Source organism: Tenrec ecaudatus, chromosome 4, assembly GCF_050624435.1.
Source record: "Tenrec ecaudatus isolate mTenEca1 chromosome 4, mTenEca1.hap1, whole genome shotgun sequence".
NCBI classification, from domain to species: Eukaryota; Metazoa; Chordata; class Mammalia; order Afrosoricida; family Tenrecidae; genus Tenrec; species Tenrec ecaudatus.
Genome location: NC_134533.1, coordinates 81,869,266 through 81,891,993, shown reverse-complemented (window position 1 = coordinate 81,891,993; position 22,728 = coordinate 81,869,266). Strand labels below are relative to the sequence as shown.

At 40.4% G+C, this 22,728-nt stretch overlaps 1 protein-coding gene across 2 annotated transcripts in view; it reads left to right on the top strand.

The window, feature by feature from the left end:
- DLG2 (discs large MAGUK scaffold protein 2) overlaps nucleotides 1-22,728 on the top strand; it is a 2,300,776-nt gene that overhangs the window by 990,681 nt on the left and 1,287,367 nt on the right. The window lies entirely within an intron of this gene.

Here is a 22,728-nt window from a genome sequence, read left to right as displayed (position 1 = left end):
GTCGCGTTGGGACCCCTGGCGGCTTAACAGCTAGAGAGCTCTGCTGAAAGGTGGGATTGGGAGCCACCAGCTGCACAGAGGGGAATGTGGCACTCTGCTTCTGTACAGATAACAGCCTGGAAACCCTGCGGAGAATTTCCAATCTGTCTTTAGCAGGGTTGCTCTGAGTTCCCGGGACTCAATGGCAGTGAGAGAGAGATGGGGTCACTCTGTGGGGAAATCACCTCTTTAGCAGAAGGGTTGCTTCCATTTGGTGTGGTCACCACTTTGGTGACTCTCTAAGGAAAGAGAACCTTGTTTGTAAAAACAGGGAGATAATTTTTATAAGTAAATAAAAATCACACCATCTCTGTTATGCTGAGGGAGAACATCAGAGACTGGATTGGACAGCTGGCGAGCTCCTGAGGCAGTAAAGTTAATGAAATATACTTATTCAACTTCATAGAGTTCAGAGCAGGTGTAGGCGTAATGGGATAATTGGGAGTCAGGATGGTGAGTCTCTTACTAACTGTACCTAGAGAATCCTTTCCATGGGCCTCTGAGAAGAGTGGATGTTATCATCTGAGATTGCCTCCAGCTCTAACATTCAGCACTGATGTCATTCATAAAAGCATTTAACGGTGCAGTTACTACCTGAGATTTATGATTTTCCATACAACATGATAGGCTGTACTTTAACCCATAAAACTCTGTGCCCTCAAGCTGAATCCGACTCATAGTAATCCAATAACAGCCCTGTAACTAAACCCTAAACCCACTGTCAGGGAGTTGATTCCAACTCAGCAACACTATAGGACAGAGTCAAACAGCTCCACGGAGGTTCTGGGATGGTTCTTCTTTATGGGAACAGACAGCCATGTCATTTCCCTGTGGTATGGCTGGTGGGATTGAATTGCTAATCTTTAAATATATATATGTAAATTATATGAAAGAGTAACTAGATGCACTTTTGTTGAAACCTCTGAAGAGATTTTAGAGTTCTTGGAGGTTTGTGAGTTCTTTGTTGTCAAAAGTTGTAATATGAATGAAAAGCACCAATAACAAATTTCCTAGCTTCTCCCCACACACCCACAACCTGCAACCACCCCCCTCACGCACACACTGCTAATTGCCTTTACAGCAGCATCTAAGCAATGGTTGTGTAAAATCCATTCCCGTATTCTTCGGAGAATTGCTTTTCAGTGCTAAATGATTGTTAACAAAGGTGAATAATTTATCAAGGGAAATTAAACACGAGCTAATAATCAAATAAGATAAGCTATTGGTGTGGAGAATATTGTTGAATAAGCATTCTACCCTTGGAGCTCATTTTCTTTTTTTTAGGTTGATGATTATTTTTATTTAACAGTAAATATTTCATGCCACTTCTTTTAAAAAATCATTTTATTGGGGGGGTTGTACAACCCTTATCACAATCCATACATCCATCCATGTGTGTAGCACATGTATACATTTGTTGCCATCATCGTTTTCAAAGCATTGTCTTTCTAGTTGAGTCGTTGGTATCTGCACCTCACTTCCCCCTTCCTTCCCCCTCCCTCCCTTCCTCATGAACCCTTTATAATGTATAAATTATTATTATTTTCCATGTCTTGCACTGTCCGATGTCTCGCTTTATCCACTTGTCTTTTGTCCATCCCCCTGGAGGGGGTTATAGGTAGGTCATTGTGATTGGTTCCCTTTTCTCCTCCAACCTTCTCCTGACCCTCCTGGTATGGCTACTCTCAATATTGATGCCAAAGAGTTTATCTGTCCTGTGTTCCCTGTGTTTCCAGCTCTGATCTGTACCCATGTACATGCTCTGGTCTAGTCAGGTTTATAAGGTAGAATGAGGGTCAAGATAGTTGGGGGGAGGTGAGGAAGCATTAAAGAACCAGAGGAAAGTTGTATGTTTCATCGGTGCTGTACTGCACCCTCACTCGTCCTTCTCCCATGACCCTTCTGTAAGGGGATAGCCTATTGCTTCCTGATTGACTTTGGACCTCCATTCCACACTCCCTCCACTCAATCACATTATGATTATTTTGCTCTAGGTCTCTGATGCCTGAGATGTGATCCCATTGTCACCTCAGGATCACACAGGCTGGTGTTCTTCTTCCATATGGGCTTTGTTTCATCTCAGCTAGATGGCCGCTTGTTTATCTTCAAGCCATTAAGACTCCAGATGATACATCTTTTGATAGCTGGGCAACATAAGCTGTTTTCACCACATTTGTTTGTGCACCCACTTTGTCTTCGGCAATCCTGTCGGGAAGGTGAGCATCTCTGAGTGCCAGATGTTTAGAACAAAGTGTTCTTGTGCTGAGGGAGTACTTTAGTAGAGGCCCAATGTCCATGCTTCCTTAATACTAAACTATAAATATATGTACCTAGATCTATTTACCCATCATCATATTTAACTATATTTACATATGTACATGCCTGTATTTAGATCTCTATAAATGCACTTTGCCTCCTACTTCTTTCCTCTATTTCCTTTTACTTTCCTCTCTCATGTTCAGCCTTCATTTGGGTTTCAGTAATTCCTCTCAGTTATATTACCCTTGATCAAGTCCTACCAGACCTCTTATACCCTTCAGTTGTCCCCTTGTCTCTGGGTTTATTAATACTCACTTCTTTCCCCCCACCTCCCCCTCTCCCATGCACCCCAGAACTGTCCTCCCCTTGTTCTCTCTTCCGGCTTGTTTATCCCGCCTATCCCATCCAGATAGACATGCAGTGACAACAATATGCACAAACACTAAACTGAGCACAACCAAGCAACAATTGTAAATAAAACAATAGCAACAACAACAGCAAAAAAGAAAAGCCTATAAATAGTTCAAGGTCTATTTGTTGTCCTTTAAGAGTGTTTTCCAGTTGAGTCTGTTGGGGCGCCACAAACTGGCCCCACAGTCTATTTTTGGTGTTCCCTGGGGACTTCAATGCTCTGCTCCCCTTGCTGCTCTGTTGCACGCCCCCAGCGTCTCGCCTCAGTTTGGTGGGATCAGGGAGGGCACAATTCCCACTGTGCATCTCCAGTGTTGTTCCTTGTGGTCCCCTGTGGACCCCCCTGGGTCAGTGAGGAGCATAGTGTCTCATGATGGGGCTGGCCCTATGGTCTTCTCTGTGCATTGACTGCTCTGAGCAGAAATATTGCCCTCAGGGCTTGGTGGGCCAGGATGTGCTTCGATGTTTTTTTTCTCCCCCCTTGTTTGTTCCTGTGTGCTCTGGTCAGACATGTCCCTCTCCTTGAGCTGTAGTTTCAGTGCTGTCCTCTGAAATAAATTCTTCTGGGGAGAGGGGTGGGGCGTCCATTTAGTTGGTAATGGGGCCAGCCTATCAGTCCTCTCTATCAGTTCCCTGCTTCATGTCAGTATGTTATATTCACATATTAGAGCACCAGGTTGGGTTGAAGTCTCGTCACTCTTTCCCTGTGGAGATATAAACAATACCCTCCCCTTGGATGGGTTAGTGCCCTGTGGAAGGTCATTTTTAGTGAAGTTTCTTTTATGCTGTTATGTTTTCCCTTGATTTGCAGACTATATTGGAGGGAATTAGTATAACTGCCAGAATATTTTAAATAATAATGCTAAAGAATCACATGTTTACCTTTTTTTTTTTAGCTTCTCCTCCTTTTGGTGCTCTGGTATACCCCATTCACGTTGTGAGTGGTAACTGTTACAATATCATAAAGTACATGTACAATCGAGTAAACTGCATGTGAGTTAAATGTGTAAAAATTCTTTGTAAAAGCAGCTACTTCTAAAAGTAAAATACTTATTTTAAAGGGTGCATCCCACCCTTTTAGCTAAATAATTTAGTAAGTGACCCTTAAAAACTCTATATAATACTATCAAATATTATTACAATATTTAACAAGTGTGTGCATTACAGGTTGTTTGTTATGTGATCTTAGAGATCATCAGTGCTTAAATTAGGTTTTTAGATGTGGAAAGGATGTCACAGGCTTCTGCTCTCAGCTGCCTCTAGTGAAGAAGTGTATCAGCACTATCTGATAGATCACAGTAGGACATAATGTGGAAAACTTGCACCACCAACCGGCCTTGTTTCCAAATCCAAATATACTAGTTCCTAGACATATGATTTCTCTGCGTCTCTGTTTATCCATCTGTAAAATGGTCACAACAAGACCGGTTCGATGGTGTGTTGTTATGCCTCCATTTGAAATGTCCTTTAAAGAAGAACATGCAGTGCTTTGCACATAGACATTTATCAAATGACTGACACTTTATATGACCTTGGCTATTTTCAAATCTCACTTGGAAGGTCTTGAGTGCTAGAAGGACTCTCTGTTGCTGTGAGGATATGGTTTTTGATAAATCTTTCATTTTTGCTATGAGCTTAATAATTTGTCCCATACTGAGTTTTCATACGGAATGTAGGTACTATATTTGTGTAAAACATACCAACATTTGAAGTAGATTTATGAAAATTCATGAAAAATAATAGTTTATATATCACTGATCCATTTAATCAACATATATTATTTGAACACCCCAAAAACACTCCGTACATTTTTTTGAACAATACTATGTTCTATAGTCTCAAAGTTAAGTAGTATAATAAATGACTATATTAATTGCAGTCTTTTTTATTTTAACAAAAATTTAAACTAGGATTTTAAATTAATATTTTGGAAAAACAAAAACAAATTCCCTGTCATCAAACTAATTCTGACCCTATAGAACAGAGTAGAATTGCCCTAGTGGGTTTCACAGGCTGTCAATCTTTGCAGGAGCAGAAAGCTCCCTCTTCCTCCTTCATAGCAGCAGGAGAGCTTGAAACATTGACCTTGCAGTTAGCTGCCCAACATGGAACCCACTGAATCAACAGGGGGAGTAAGTAGAATTTAAATAAGTATTGAAAATAACTCAAGGGGAAATATATGTCAGTAAGGGATGTATAAAACATTTACTCATTCCAAATATTTCCTGGAAGATATTTAGTCTGATGAAGTCTAAAACAGTGTCCATGGGCAGGCCAGGCTGTAGCTGTTTTTAAAATAATAAAGCTGTGTGTTCATATTATCTCAAACCCAGTAATGACTTAAAGTGTGCTTAGGAATTTGAATTTTCAAGACATGAACCCAAATAATTTTATTTTATGACTTAGCAAACTCCCAGTCACCCTTTGCTGCACCGTGGCAGGCAAGCAATTTATTTAAGCAAATATAATCTTGGGGTGTATTTTCTAGCCCAAACACTCTTTAACATCTTAAAATATCAATGTAGGTATGAAACAGTTCTTTTGCTACAAGAATTGTAAGTGTATGAAAGGAGATAGAACACAGTTAATCCACACTGTGGTTCTTTCTGTCCTCATGATATGATTATAAGAATTAAAACTCCCTTGCTCCAAATTGGTTTTGCCTTTTATGTTACCCCTCGCCTTCCTCCATCTTTATGCCATTACCAGTCGGTGCTGATTATGTAAATGGATTCCCACGGAGAGGGAGACACCTGCTGAAAGACCCGCTCTTCTCACTGTAGCCCTGGGCCCTTATCTGAAGCCATGCGTCGCCTCTACTTTCACTAAACTCCATTTTTTCCACTTTCAAATGTTTAAGTTCTAAGTCTGAGTACATGGCCTGCCCTATCTATGGTCTCTCTCCTTTATCTCCTCCATAGCTATATTGGAAGCTACAGTAGGCCCTGCATGTGTTTCTTCTTGTTTGTTTGTTTTGTTCCCTCCTTTATTGTCTTTTCCAGGCATTAACAATCCCAAGGCTGAAAAAACAAAAGTTGGACCATTCTTTTTCCTAGTATTCTGTATATTCTGTATATTCCTAGTATATTGTTCTCTGCATAATTGAAAAGGAAGATGTGAATGAAATGCAGTTCATATTTGAGTAATGAATCTCTCCCTTCCTGGTTGACCATCAGTCCTGTGTCACAGCAGTCCTCATGGTTTTGGAGGCTTATTAGGGACATGAACAGGTTACCACAAGTCAGGATCAGAAAACGTGAAGGAGAAAGTCCTCTTGTCCAAAGAAGCATGATCTTCTCAACAATGTTGACGGGCTTTCAGCTACCTAGTTCCTTGGCCTCAACCTTGCTCAGGCAAGTGTGACAAACCCCTGTAGTGCTGATAGATGCCCAAAGGACCCCTCACTCTGCAAGCGAGTAGCCTGCCAAAAGGCACTGTGCTTTATTATGACTGTAGACTGAGAAGCTTCTGCTCTGTCGTATGGTCTTAGTCTGTGGACGTCTGCTGCAAGCACCACTTCACCCGGACATCTCGCACGCACCTTTCTGATGGGCATTCTTTCCTGATGGACGTGCAGTTCTCTATTCTGCGTCTGAGATAATTCACACTTATACCCAATGGAATGGCAAAACTAATCCGTTTCCAAGCTAGACTTTCTACATTTTATTTGCTTGCTCCACCTAGTCACTTGGTAGAAGTTACAAAGACTATAGACACAAGAGCAATATTGAGTGATTTCATTTCAACACGTGCTCTACCAGCTCAACTGAAACAAACCATTGAACACTGAGGCGCTGACAAGTATCTCATTTGATGGATCAGGATCAGGAACGTTGTTCCACATGTTGTGGATTCCTTAAGCCTATTTTTCCTTGGATGTTTAAACATTGCATTAATCCTTCCCTCCCCTCAATAGCTTATGTCAAGGTTGTATCGTTTCATCATACTAATTCAGTCTATCTGCTGAGCCAAGCTATTGAGTCTAAAATCTGAAGGCTCAGGCAAAGGCACCCAGTTGCTGGGTCTAGAGAACGCACTCTACTTCTGTCTCTTACCAGTGATGAGATCACCCTCTTTGCTCCTCTCAACACAACTCATTGCCATTGAGTTGATTCTGACTCAGTGAGGCCCTAGAGGAGAGAAGAGAAAGACCTCTTGGGTTACCTAGACTGTAACTCTTTTGGGGAGTAGAAATTTTTCTTTCTCCTTTGGAGTGGCTGGTGGTTTGAACGGCGGACCTTTCTTGTAGCAGAGGGCGTGTTTTGTAACCAGTAGGATGGCACTCCAGGGAATGTGGGCATAATTACTCACAGGTGACTCCTCTCTGTAACTTCCTCCACCTTCTGAACAGACTCATGGTTGCTTGGTGGAAGTTAGATAATTTGGCTTGAAGAGCCATATCAAGTAATTCACTTCCCCTGCAGTATTGAATTTGGAAGATTTGCTGCAAAATACTTCTTCCAAGAATTAAAAAGCAAAGAGACATGTGGAGGACTAAGGTGTGCCTGACCCAAGCACAGTATTTTCAATTGTCTCATGTGAAAGCCGGAACATGAATAGAAAAGAATGAAAAAGAAATGGTGCCTTGAAGTATGATTTGTCACACTCCTTAAAAGCAAGAATGGCAAGACTCCACATATCCTTTGGATATGTTGCCATAAATGACCTGTCTCTGAAGAACATGGTGTTTGGCAAAGTAGAGGGTCAGAGAAAAAGAAGAAACTCCTTAGTGAGGTGATTGACCCAGTGGTGGCAGCAGTGCTTTCAAACCTAGCAATGATGGGGAGGACGGTGCAGGACTGGGCAGTGTTTTGTTCTGTTGTTCATTGATCGGGGCACGAAGAGTCGGGACTGACTTGATCGCATCTAACAACAACCCCCCAAAGAAGCAATCATCTGACTGACGGTAAAGTTCCTTCTAAGAATATGACGACTCTCCCCAAAGACCAAGGGGGAAGAGCACAGAGGAGGTTAAGCTGGAAGAAAATAGAGGAAGAAAAATGAGAAAGGAATGAGTTCAGGGAGCAAAGGGAAAGGAGAATGTGTTCAATTTGATTAAACATCTATTGCCCATGGTATTTTACAAGTGTTCTGATCACCACAATACTCAAGCAAAGAGTAGGGAGGATATGAAGTAAAATAAAACAGGGTGATGTGAAAGGAGAGTGACATAAGTGTAGAGGGGAGGCGGGCGGGAAGGAAGGCAGCAAAGAAAGCGAAAAAGTGGGCTGTGGTATACTCACCTCCAGGGGGTGCTCCTACACTCACCCAAGAACAGAGGACTGTCAGCACTTTTCTAGTGGACAGCTCTTGGTAGCAGCTGGCTCCTCTAGCCCTCCTGGGTGGGCCTCCTCCTTTCCCTGCTACAGGAGTTTGCAGCAGGGAAGTGTTTTGTTTGTTTGTTTGTTTGTTTGTTCATTTGTTGTTCTAAGCATAGTCAAGTGTGTCCTAAAAGAGGGGCTCTCCCCAGAGGATGCATCACTTGATATAGCCTTGTGTATATTATGGACACTGCTGGGACAATTGCAGTTGAACCATAGGTAGCTTATTTTTAAAGCATGACTATTCTACCACTAAACAGCCCTCTGTGTTGGACTGTGAACCGCAACGTGAGCAGTTTGAAACCACAAGCTGTGCCGCAGGAGAGAGACGGGGTCTCTATGGCCTGCCCTGTCCTATACGGTCGCGGCGAGTCTGAATCGACTTGATGGTAGTGAGTTTGATTTGGGAAGTTTTATTATCACATCGGCTTGAATTTTGATTAGTTAAAAATCAATATTAGCTTTGACAGCATACTTCACTGTGTGACCATTAACTATCCTTATCTGGAATATGTTGTTTTTATGGCCAATTTTATTCTACTAAAAAGTAAATGCAGTCAATATGTTAGAGAATTATTTTTGATTATTTCCTTTGGATAAGTTGGATAATTAGAAATAAAAAGCAAATGTTTTGAGCATTTTAAGACCCTCAATGGTAGTTATTGCTGCATTTATTTTTTAAGTGCTATTTAAATTTGTACTGCTACAAGTTACCTTCTATATCATAATTGTCTCAAACTTTAAATAGTTTGCTTCTAATTTATGAAATTATTAATGAGACTATTGTGTGAATGGGGTTAAAATGTTGAGTTAATAGGAATTCATGAAAATTTTAATGTACATTACATTAAAGATATATAATATGTTTTCAAAATTCCAAAATTTCAAGATATACATTACAAAGTGGTATATTAAGGAGACAACTGTTGACACTAGCAAGAAGTTCACAGGCCAACATGCTAACATGTTCTACATGTTTTGGAAATATCAACTCACTGAATCCTCACACAGCCCTTTGGATGAATATTTTAACTACTCCAGTGTTACAGATCAGGTGTCTGGAACAGAGAGGTTAAGCACCTTTCCTGGGATCACATAGATATTAAGTAACAACCAGAATTTGAACAGACTGTGTAGGTGTAGAGAGTATATTTCATTTCCAGGGTACCTTCCAATAGAGGATTTCTGTAAGTGTCCCTAATGCATCAATTTCAAACATTTTGACTATAAAGCACACTTGCCCAAAGACTCAGCCTTATTGTGGAAGAGAGGGATTTGATTCAAGCGCTCATCTTCCCAGACAGAGGGTGACTTATTCAACAGCTCCTCATTGCTAACTAGTATTCTCCCCTCCCCCCTACCCCCACTTCATGACCTCTCACCATGAACTAGGAGTTCTGGGAACTGAGGTGATAAAAGACACTGACAAGTTCAGTTTATAAAAGTAGGAAAAAATAAGATTATCCTTGAAAGACCTTTGTCAGGATTAAGTGAGATGTCACATAGGAAAACTTTTAGCACAGTGCCTGACAGGTGCTAAATGTTCCACACAAGTTATTTTTTATTTTATTGTACTAACTCCACTATGGATGCGAATGAAAATGGTGAATATTGTGGATGAACAATCTAACGTGGAAGAGAACCATCTAAAGCCAAAGAACATTCCAATCCTTAACTGGTAAGATATACTCTAACCTACCAACACACGAGTGAAGTGGTTTTGTGGTACAGAGGCAAACTATTGTCGTTTACATAATTAACACCAAAAACGAGAGAAAGAAAACAACCTAGAAAACCTAGCTAACACCTGACCCAGAAAGGGGAAATGGAAATGAGCTAATGAGTGAAGCAGATGCCGACTGTCCCTCCCAGGCCGGCTGTACAGATAGGTCTTTGGTTCAATTTGTCCTCTTTGGCAAAGTATACTTCCTCCTTCTAAGTCTCTTTTTTTAAGTAGCTGACATTTTAGGGGGCATCCAGATGTATCCGATGATAATGTAGGTTGTTACACAGCTATGAAAACACGTGTTCCCAAGTAGGAGTATTGTCATAGAATTCAAGATCCTAAGAACACCCAGATTTATTTTTGTATAGGTGGTGAAGTCTTTTTGTTTTCTATGACTATGTAGGGAGAGTGCCTAAATTTATATAGTTAAATTTTCTTTCATTCCTCTGACTTAATTGGCCCCAGGACTCCTGTAGCATCAATAGTTTGCCATTGTTGAAAATGCATATTCAAAACATGTACCTATTCACCAGTTTCTATATGTACAACCTAATGATGTTTCTTCTATTCTTTGAGTGTATAACCATTCTCACCCTTTCCTGAATTTTTCCTCCCTGGTGAACCTGGATTTACTGCCCTCTCGTGTTCTCATATACTTTTGAGCTGCTGTTGTCGATTTGGGTCATACAAATACTTCTTAAAATAACATAAAGCTCAAGGCAGTTTTTTCTAGTTAAGCTAAATTACTGTTTCTACTTAAGAGGACTTCCTCAGGCATTTTGAGGTTTGTGTTTTAAAGCCTATCCCATGGCCAATAGTTTCAGGTACTTATTCACTCAGAAAGTCTATAGTCTGAGAATCCTAAACCCTATTCTGTATCCCCCCACCATTAGATCAGACCCTTCCATGGACTCTTTTACCAAAATTATCAAGAACGGCAGCCAGGCACCATCGAGATGGTCTTTGTCTCATGACAAAGGAACAGTTATTTATGGGAGCAATTGGCCACACACATCATGCCCTCCTTCATCCACTGACTGCCATTCATGTGAACGGGACCAGTGGGGAATGGGATGCAACTTTCAAGGGATGCTGTGCAATGAACTAGGAAGGGCAGCAGGAGTCCGAACACATCATTTAGACAATTTACTGAGCCTCATGAAATTATGAACCAAGAAGCCAAATCTCATGAGCTATTGGGATATAAATGGCATTTTCAGCAGCTACTGATTTTTTTCCTGATTGTTCAAAGTATAACTGACACACAAGTTTTGCCAATTCTGCTTTTTACAGGTATACAATTTATTGACAGCTACAATAATCTGATGTGCAGCCTTACCCTTAATCAATGTGGCTTTTGCTGTAACTGTTGACCTTCCTTTCCCTCGCCCTCTTGCCCCTCCTTACCACTAATAACAATAAACGTTGGTCTCTATAAATTTGCTTTTCTTCTCCTGTAAGTGGATTCATGTAATAGTTCCTTTTGTAGTTGACAGTACGTACATCTGTACCACATTTTGTTGATCCATTCATCTGTTGATGGGCATTTAGATGTTTCTACCTTTTGGCTGCTGTGAACAGTTCTGCAGGAACATTGGTAAAGAGTTCTCTTTTAGAGTTTCTGTTTTCAAGTGTTTCGGTTACATACCTATGAGTGGCATTTCTGGGTCAAATTTTTATTCCATTTTTGGTTATTTGAGAAACTACCAGACTATTTTTCCCAGTGATTGTGTGATTTTGCATTACACTGGCAATAGACAAGTTCCAAGTTTGTTACATCCCCATTGACTGTAATTATTTGTCATTTTGTTGGGCTTAAAAAATGATTATTTTTGCCATTCTAGTAGAATAATAATATCTCATTATGGTTTTAATTTTCATCAATCTAATAACTAAAGATGATGAGCAACTTTTTGTGCATTTGGTGGCCATTTGAATGTCCTCTTTGGTGAATCATCTATTTGTCATTTGCCCATTTTATGAATGGGTATTCATCTTTCTGTTGTTGGTTTGTTTAAGTATTATATGTGTGTATATTTTGATTATTTGATTCTTGTCCGATATATGGTCCTGGAGACATTCTCCCAGTCGGTAGCTTGTATTTCCACTTTTTTGGTGGTCTCTTGATGAATAAGCATTTTTAGTTTATATGAGGTCTTACTTGCTTGTTTTTTGTCTCTGCTTGTGCTTTTGTTATTATATTAGATAATTCATGGCTGAAAGCTATGACTTACACTGCCGCCCCTGCTTTCTTCTAAAAATCATAGGGTTTTAGTTTCCATAGTTAGGTCTTTAAACCATTTGAATTTATTTTTGTGTATGGTGTAAGTCAAGGATCCTGATTTATATTTTTGCATTGTGGAAGTCCGGTTTTGCCAACACCATTTACCGAAGAGACTCTTCTTTCTCCCTGAGTGTCCTTAAGATAACATCTTACTTGCAATATTCAGCGATGCATTCTTTTAACTTGCTCTGTTTGCCCTTTGAAGCTGAGAACTCCTTAAAGGCAGGCACCATGTCATTTTCATTTCGGATACAGTAACTACCAGATTCATTAAATAAAATTGTGCCTGCTTTATGGGATAAAGCCAATACATATTTGTGAAACTAATGAATAAATGGGTGTTCCATAAATATTTATGAAATGAAAAAGTAAACAAAAATATAAATAGTATGTATCTGTTTCAGCAGCTCAAAAGCATCAACAGTTTCATAGGCGAGAGGACTTTCTATGCGTGTAAACAGTTACAGTGTGGAAACCCACAGGGGTTTCCCTCTGAGTCAGTATTGACTTGAAGGCAATGGGTCTGTCTTTTGATTATCCTGCTTTAATGTGTTTGGTATTTTCCTTTTGACAGTTTGTCTTTGAGAACCCCTCCTGTTAGAAACTTCCTAGAAGTCGTGTTTCCAGAAAGTTAGTATAGACATTGCCTTAATACGTTGACTTGGTAATCAATTAATATATCTGGACATGTAATCACTGGTAGGTCATTTTTGTCTAATAATCTATAGTTTCTGAGACTGTAACTCTTTATGGAAGTAAAAAGCCTTGCCTTTCTTCCATGATTTTGAAGTACTGACCTTGTAGTTAGCTACCAAATAGATAACCCTTATCCTGATTGACTTCTTCTGGAAGTCCACGATAGATTCAATATTGTTCACAAACATCACCATCCAAAGGCATCAGTTCTCTGGTTTTCCGTATTAGTTTCCCAGCAGGCACAGGTATACACGGCTATTGAAATAGCCTGGCTTGGCTCAGACCCTTCAAAGAGGTCTTGTGGAGAAGAATTGCCCAGTGCAACACATCTTTGAAATCTTGACTGCTGCTTCCAGGAGCATTGATTGGGGATCCAAGTAAAATGAAAGGCTTGACAACTTTGATCTTCATACCATGTATAATATCACTATTTGTTCACATGTGAGGGCGTCTGCTTTCTTCATTTTGAGATGCAATCCATACCTGAAGGCTGTAGCATTTGGCCTTCATCAGTAAGTGATTCAGGTCTTCTTCACGCTCAGCAAGCAAAGTTGTGTCATATGTATATTGCAAGTGTCAGTGATGCTCCAAATCTGATGCATGTCCTTCTTCATATGGTCCTGCTTCTCAGATTATTTGCTCAGCACAGAGTTTGGATACAAATAATGAATGGTCACCCAGTTGGCATACATTTTTCTTGATTTTAAGCCACACAGTAGCTCCCTGTATTTGAACAACTGCCTCTTGGTTTATATTCATGTTCCTCATGAGCACCATGAAGTGTTCTGGGTTTTACATTCTTTGTAAAGTTATATATTATTTGTTATGAAACACATCGTTGAATGTATTTGCAAAGTCAATAACATAGAGATGGGGTGGGGCAATCACTTGATCTGGCTTTTCCAGTGGCAGTGTTTGTGGCTCCCACGAAACAATCATGCATATTGGTCTGTGTAAGAGAAGGTGGGGAAAGATGCTGATAGAATTATATACTTCAGAGTGTTATCAGCGTCAATTGTGATGATAGAAAATTGGACGTCTGATGTGGGAATTGGTCAATTTGGCCACGTCGCTGAGTATAAGCCATGTCGGGAGCAGGAATGGAGGAGCCAGGAGTAGAGCACATCCTGTGGTCCGGAGATCCCTGCAAACTGAGCTTCCTCAATCCAGGAGATGAAAACGGTGGTGCTAAAGGAGAGGTTGAGCAGCAGCAGCTGTTGCAGCAGCAGCTGCTGCAGCAGCAGAGAGCTCTCACCAGAACAGTTGGCTTCCTAACTGTAGAGCTAGTAAAGCTGCGGGCCTTTGGGCAGGAGGTTCTTTCATGGAGTTGGGTACCACTAGGCACCTAATCAGAGGATTGAGGTTTGCCGACCCATGGAGTTAGAGCTGCGTGACTTCATGCTGAGGCTTACGGCAGTGTGGCATGTCTTTTTGAACATGTATCAACAATACTGAAAGATTAGTTACCTTGCCTGCACAGGACAAGGTTTAAGGGATTGAGTGACAGAGGCAAAGAGCCAAGGAGAAGCCTGCCTATGGGCCCAGCTAAGAAGAGACACATCTGACTGGAAAAAAAACAAAAAAAACTGTCTCCTGAGCATTGCTGATACTGGCTTGTAACATGTTAACTTCCCGAATAAATCTTGCCATCATGAATATAGTCTGTAAGTTCTGTGTGATCACTGCAGTCAATTCTTGAACCCAGCAGAGAAGCAGATTATACGTTGGAAGGGACAGTGCAGGTCAGAATTGGTTTACAAAAAATAATAATAAAAAAGGTTGGCTGGTGGAGCATAGGAATTGGCCTTGGCTTGGTGTTGAGTTCGATTCTTCTTCCCCTTAGTGAAGTCAGAGGCCAGACCCCCACCCTAACACAATTTTTATCACAGGTAAACATCTTTCTGGGATTTTCTTTAATTCAAGAGTCATCTGACATTGTCTCGTGGTACATCATCTTCTTGTGGTACAGCATCTTGACTTTCCGGCTGTTCCCTCTGAATGTACAGTGACAACTGTTTTTCAAGTTTTCAATTCAAAATGACGAAATTTCATTTGTGTTTGATATCACTACTGTTGTTCAATAACTTCCTCATTCTGTTGGGTTACCTGCCGTTGGGGTGAAAGCAAATATGGATCGCACGTTTTGCCAGGGAGCCGCCTTCCACATTTCTAGGCAAGTGCATCTTCCGACATGGCATCTGTTTGTCAAAACATCTCCGTTTGTGTGACGTCAGTTCTGAGAGCTTTGTTTTCATTGAGGCCTTAGTTTCCTTCTTCGGTCCCACTGGTTTGGGATGTCTCCCTAGCTCGTTATTCCTGTGCTATTGTTTGTCCTGTTTGAACTAGTGCTGGGATAACCATCCCTCAGTGTTTCCCCTCAGAGAGTGTCTGAGAGGGTGTCCCCGACCTGCAAAGCCGCTTCCATGTGCGCACAGATGCAGGAGTATATTTGCTTGAAAACTTGTTACCAGAGGTATTTGTGCCTGGAGGTTTTCAGAAAGCTCTTTCCCTAACAGCTGGTACCTTAAAAATCGTGTTTTAAATATCATCAAACCTTACTTTCTCTATGCATTTAAAAGTCAAACTGACGATGAGAAAGAATTGCTTCTTGGAATTTTGCAGCCTGCCTAATCCCAATAGAACCCTTTCTGGAGTTCTGTAAAATGAAAACATTTTCTCTCCATGGTTGAGCCTGGTGCATTGCCCTTTGCTGGAGCTATTTCCCCAGCAAATTGCTATGGTTGGTCTCTCAACACAGAGAGAAGAAAAGGGTTTTTATAATGAAAATGCTGACAGGTTCTTATCTACAGCGTCTGAGTGGGAATGCTATGATCTCATTTATTGTAGAAACCGGATGCCTGTTTGGGCTAAAGGGAGAGCAGGCATCCTCCAGAGCACTGGGGTTTTGAATTTTTATCTTGGAATGTGTAGGGAAATAGGAAACCAGCCTTATGTATACTGCAACTTTGTTCTCCCTGTAAAATAACAAATTAAATTCCAATATGGATCGTAGTTGAAGGTGGCCATGAGGTTTCAGGGGTGGGTGGGAGTGTGTCTTTGCTTGCAGCATGCAGGACTTCCCTCCTTGTGGTGGCTTTCTATGACAATGTCAGCAGACTCCCACATCGTGACCATGTTCATGCAAGAGGATGATTAGCACTATTTAGACACCATTCTAAAAATAGTGATCTTTCGTCCCACAGCAACAATACCTGTAGTGGTTGGTATTTTACATATGGAGAAATGATACCACATGTCTAATTCTCTTCACTAGACATGCTCTTGCCCGATGGCCACCTCTCTGGGATATTATTTAGGTGAGAAATAACTACCTGGAGCCAACGTAGATATTCCTTAATGTCCCTTTCGAATCCAGCCCATAAATACTCCATTGTCTTACTCAAGGTGGCAAAGGGTGTAAGTGATGGAATTGGTGTTAACCCAGGTTTCTGACTACAAGCCTAGTGCATGTCTTTCTTCTGGTTTGTCCCTCCTTAGGACCTGGGCCTGCTTCCAAAGTCTGGAAACAAGACATTTCTGGTATCCTCCCGCGAGTAGCGAGAGCATCGGTGTTTTCCCTCCGAGCACTCATTTCGTGATCAAAATCAGTGCGTGCTACCTCTCTGAGTCGTCAGGGGCCAAGAGAGCTGAGTACATTGTCTTGGAAACTGCATACTAAGTCACATCAAATTGACCTGTCATTCTTTCATGTCCTACTGTAAAGATCCAGGCCCGGATCTCTCCTTTCTACTTCCTGTTGAATCTATTTCATATCTGGTGCAAATATAAGCTATTTATGTCCTTGGTGGCAAGCCTGGAAACTCAAGACGTGTTTGTATGTTATGTGGCAAAAGCTGTGCTGCTTCCCCGTGGAGAGTTGTGGACCCAAATATATCTTTGAGGAACTAAAAGTTTAATCTCTGGGTAGAGATGCTTAGATGGTTGGCTTTCTCGGGTTCTAGAGAGATACAGAATAATCACTTATAAATTTGGTTCTGGAGAGATCAGTTTTCTATTACCAAAACCAAAGAATTTGCTTTCGGTGCCTGTGTTTGCTAGACCCGGGTAATTCTTAAGCATATGTTTTATTCCACTCAGGAAGATTTAGAAAGGCAATTCCCAAATTTTCTGACCCAAAGGAACGAATTTAAAGAGTTTCCTTTACCATAGCATATCCAGATGTTCCAAAATCTTTAATACCCATTTAACATTCTGTATTTTGCTGCATGCAGGACTTCCCTTCTTGTGGTGGCTTTTTATGACAATGTCAGGAGACTCCCACATCTTGATCTTGTTCATAGTGCAAGGTGGTTACCAGGGCTATTTAGACAACATTCTAAAAGTAGTTATCTTTTAAAGTTATGTTTTAAGAAAGGGATCTTTGGCCAACCCTAGACTGCCTGTGGTTGTTACTCAGTTTATCCTCTTTACATTTAACGATGCTTTCATTTTCTTAATTTCTTTTACTTTTTATTTTAAAAATCATTTTATTGGGGCTCGTACAACTCTTAACACAATCCATCCATCCATCCATTCATTGTGCAAGCACATTTATACATTTGTTGCCATCATCAATTTCAAAATATTTTCTTTTGACTTGAGCCCTTGGTATCGGTCCCTCATTTTCCCCCTCCCTTCCCCCTCCCTCATGAACCCTTGATAATTTATAAATTATTATTAGTTTTTCATGTCTTACACTGACCGATGTCTCCATTTCCCCACTTTTTGGTTGTCCCTCAGGGAGGGGGTTATGTGTAGATCACTGTGACAAGTTGCCCCTTTCTCCCTGCACTTTCCCCTTCCCCTTCCCCTCCTGGTATGGCTACTATCAATTTTGGTCCTGAGGGGTTTATCTGTTCTGGATTCCCTGTTTCCAGCACTTATCTGTACCCGTGTACATGCTCTGGACTAACCAGATTTATAAGGTAGAATTGGGGTCATGATAGTGGGACAGGGGGTGGAGAGGAAGCATTAAAGGACTAGAGGAAAGTTGTGTTTCATCATCAGTGCTGTACAGCACCCTGACTGGCTCTTAATTTCTTACTGATGCAACCTGTGAATATCTGTGCAGCAAGCTCAATCCCGAGACAACCAGTTTTTAAACAAGAGATAATGAATGGCCTTAAATTGGTGTTCCAAGTTTCAGCCCTTTTGACTCGGTACAGATCAAGATTGCTCCCTGCGTGGGGATGCAGACCTTGTAGAATGATTTCTGTATGCCACAGCGTGGTGCAGACGGCAGTGGTTTTGAAGATACTTACATTATCCATCAGAGACCCAGTTCCATTTGGCCTCAAGCCATATTAAAGTGTGGTGATCTATCAAGATGTTCCAGTCTGCCATTTAGAAAACAGTAATGAGATTGCGCACAAAGTCTGTGTGTAGTCACTTGCTTTCCAAAGAGTAATCGCGACACACGGAGTTGCCTTGCAGTTCTTTCCTTGCCTATGGCCTGCCGATGCAGAGCTTGAAAGATCTGTGTCTATATAGAGATGCTTTGAGTTCTGCAGATAGCCCTTTGTACTGTCATTGAATGATTGCGTGGGAACTTTCAAAAAGTTCATGGGCAAATTTCATTACCTTTTAATTCCATTTTCCACAAATGTGTTACCTTGCACATAAACATTCAATTTACCAATATTACAAGAACATTATTTGTTTACCTAGGAAATAAATTAAATATTTATCCCCTTCTACCCCTGCCCAGTGGTTCACGATGAGATGGGCTCTTCTGAGTACAGGAAAGATCAAAGGTCTTTCAATATATGGCTAATCTCTGCTTCATCCTTCAGTTAGTTGTCCCTTGTATCACCTCCACCTGGAACATAATCATGTCACCACTGTGCTCTCAGCTCCCAGGGAGTCATGGGCTTATTTGAACATATTCAGCAATAAGGCAAAAAGGCTTTAAATACCATGAGATACCAAAGGCTGGAATTTAACATCTTGAACCTCGAGCTATTAGTCTGAGTCTAGGTGGTGAGTGGATTATATTTTCTCTGCTCTGGGGAGAAGGAAGAGATGTTCTACTCCTGTCTCAGAAACCCACAGGGACAGCTTTATTCTGTCTTGTAAGGTTGCTATGAGTCGGAATCAACGCAAGGGCAGTGGGTTTAGTTTTTTGGAAAGAAAAATAAAGGTTTAATAACTATTCGTGTGGTAAATGAATAAATATTTTATGTTTGATTCGTTATGTATATTTAATTATTTAAACTTTTGATATCTAGTTTAATTTCAAATAGAACGTTTAATTTTAAATAAACCTTGTTTCCCCTGCCTCTTTTATCGTGAGACCTATCATGCTTTGATTTTTAGGGTATTATTATTTGGATAAAATTTTTACTAAACTCTCCTTGGTGAGAACAGAATGGGAAATCAAGTTATTCAATTACTATATTTTGAATGAACAGATAAATGAATTCTTCAGCCCCTCATACTGAGCCCCAAATCTGATTCCTGGAAGTTGGTTAGTAACTACGTGCTGAAGTACTGAGTGGATACGTGAATAAACATAAGCCCCATACAACAATGTTTACAAATTAATTCAAATCTGTCTCAAAGCCACTTATGATTACCCAATAGCTGGAATAGATTTGTCTTGCTTTTGCAGTTGGAAGCCTGACACTAACTTGCAAGTGTGAGGATCTCAAATCCAGATATACTGTCTCGTGTCCATAATGGAGCCGACCCATTGAACTGTCGGGAATTACTCGCCGTGCATTGCACAGGAAGAGAGAGGTCTGGCTCCACGCTACCACAGGAACCTGGCATGCTCAGCGCGCTGATTCTGAGTTCGCTGTCAGCATCTAGCCAGGAGTAGTCCAGGGAGAGTAGACCATCACTACTCAAAAATCCCCATGGGTATGCCAAGCTTTTCAGCTCTGTCAGCGTGTCCATCCAGATTAAACTAAAACTGCCCATCCCTAGGTAACTCCTTTCAAGTGAAGTTGAAATGAGTTTATTTTCCATTATTGTTAGCTGATCTAGTTCGAATGGTTTGTACCCTTTCAGATGTTCTGACCACCTAGGCAGAACTGCTAAAGACTGTTGCTAAGAGCAACCAGCTAAGACATTCTTAAATTAACTAACAAGCCACTGCAAATCCAATCTAGAAATGAGGGTGTGCACGTGAGTGTGTGCTCGCGTGCCTGTTTAACTGACAAATGTGCATGTCAATATAAATTAAATAAATTAGTCATTGTCCGTAGGTTCAGGTTAATTTAAGCAGGGCTTCTTTCTAGAACAGGGATTGCCAAACTTTTTCCATGAAAGAGCCAATCCTGTCCCTCACAACAATTAAAAACCCAATCAAGAGCCAAAGATACATATTTCCAAACAAATGAAATCACTATTATCTAAATTATTCTTGGGGTTTTTTTTTTTGGTATAATTTTACTTCAGAGCCACATGTTTGTACTGAAAAAACCACATAGGACTTGGGAGACACAGTTTTCTGACTCCTGTTCTAGAGGACCAAATAAAAAAGTAGGAAATTAAAGAATACTATAAACATCTGAATATTACTAAATTAACAGATTATGAAGAATTCTTGGGAATAGTGATCAAACCATTTTAAGATCAAAGTGCGTCCTATGTTAAAACCATGGTGCTGATATGTTTTCTGGGATACCATGTTGAAAAGCTAGGTCATGCACTACGTGAGAACTGGGGTTCTTTTTCACACTTCTGTTTATCACTGCTGCCTCAAGTACCTGGCACACAAGCCTGTAGCCATGGAATCAGTTCTTGCTCTAAGGAATCACTGTGTGTCAGTCCTACTGTTTTCAGTGTTTGATTGTTTGGAAACAAACCACCAGCCTTTTCTATGAGGAACCTCAGGGTGAATTAGAACCACCAACCTTGAGGTTGGCAGGTGGGTTAACCATTTGTGGCCCCCTGTGACTTTACCTGGCAAGGTTGTTGTTATTGTTGTTGTTGAGCACAGTTGAGTTGCTCCCAGTGCATAGCAACCGAGATGACAGAACAGAATGACCTCAGATGATCTCAAGCTTCATGGGAGCAGATTCCTCTGTCTTTTCCCCATGGAGTCACTGCATGGTTTCAAAGGGCCAACTCGATACAAGTAAAGTGAGGGTTACAATAGGATCAATTACTGTCTGCCTCTGAAAACTGCAATTAAAAACAAATACTTTGTGTGACTCAGGACTCTACTAAAGGCCAAACCATGTAGAACCCATGGTTTAGGAATTGGTTCCTGTGAAGCTACTGTATTAGATAACCAGGAAGGTGAGTTTTCAAGCCAGACAGATAGGAATTTAAAACACAATTCCCACCATTTGTTGGAGGTAGAAAAATGGATGTGATACCAAAAAGTTCTGAAAACTAGTCCTTGGGTGAAAATTTGAGATAATACTGGTTTGTTTTTAAAAAGACACTGGAATTGTAAATTAAATTAATACCACAAGCACTTATTATGTTGTATGACAAGAAATGTCAGCTACTATAATTACTGTTATGTAAAGCAGAGTAGAAAACAAGGTGGTAATGTGCTATACTGTGGACTATATTCCAAAGAGATAGATGGGCAAACTGGAATATGTGTAGCATTATTTTTTAATATTTTCTTTTTATTTGGAAGGAAATAAAAATGACTCAGAAGTGTTTACATACCTTTCTAGATTGAAAAGTTATTTTTTGTTTTCTTATTTAGCACAGTAGCTGAGAATATCTTTTAAGTTGAAGAGGACTAGGCTAATTTTCCTATATTATTAATCTTCCATTTTATGTCCAAACCTTTAAAACCTTCTCCCCCCACCCCTCCCCCCGACCTCCCTGGACCCCAGTGTTTCAGAACTCAGGTTACACTTTGATGTTACTGTTCTGAGAAAGGTGTGATTTAGGAAAGGACATTCTGTGGAATGGAGCTTTCCTGAGTATCGCGATGGGGTGGAGGACCTGGAGCAAGGGGGAGTCTCTTTTGTTGTAGAGAATTGTCTGACCATTGCAAACATGAATGGCAAATGTTTTGCTTTTTTCATCTACTGAGCCAAATATTTCCTACCTACAACTTAGCCGGGTGGAAGCCGCACTCTCTATTTCTTGTGACTTTGCTCTAAAAGGTCAAATCATTTGAAGCGAGTCAGTGTGTAAGAGTTTTCTTCAGAGTACGTGAGTAAGCCCCACTACTCTGCACAATCGCAACTGACTCATATGAGGGTGCGGGACCTTCCAATCATGCTTCTATTGACGACACATTCCTTTGTAAAAAGAAAGATGACTCAATTAATTGAAGCATAGGAAAATCCTATTCATCTAGCATAATGTGGAAATTGTGGGTTGTGATTAGGCAGTTTTTTTCTCAAATAAAGGAAGTCCTCTTGAAGTGTATAAAACTTTTTGGAAAAGAGTTTCTTCTGAAACTCTTTAGAGGCAGCGTAAATATGCCATGAATCCCAGCACTTGAGAATTCAGTATATGATTTTATGTTAATGCTTTAAGAAAAATGTGACTCAGAAACAAATAACAGGTTCTTAGGAGGAACATTAATCATTCATAATTATCCATTCATTTCTTATTTAGTATCCATGGTTTGTGGCAGATACTGTGTGAGGCTCTGAGAAGGCAATGATGAAAAAATAGACATGGTCCCTCTTTCATGGTGTTAATTGACTGATGGAAGAGACATTTGACTTAGCAAAAACATATAAAGTTATAGCTAAAGAGAAGAAAAAGATATGATAGAAGATTACTCAGGCCTCAATTAAATGGGAAGGAAAGTCCTGTGAGGCTTCTCTGAGGAAGTTCTGTTTGGAAACAATGGAGATAGAAAAATCAAGAAGACTGTCTGGGCAGGGGTCTACTGTGAGACAGAGAAAAAGGGAACATTTGAAAGAGTTTGTCAAAGCTTAGTGACTAATAATTTGGAGGAGGATAAAAGTAAAGAAAGAACCAAAGGGTATTTAAAAGTTTTAAGCCTGAAGTTCTGGAAGAATGATGATAATGTCAACAGAACTAGAGAAATTAAGACTTAG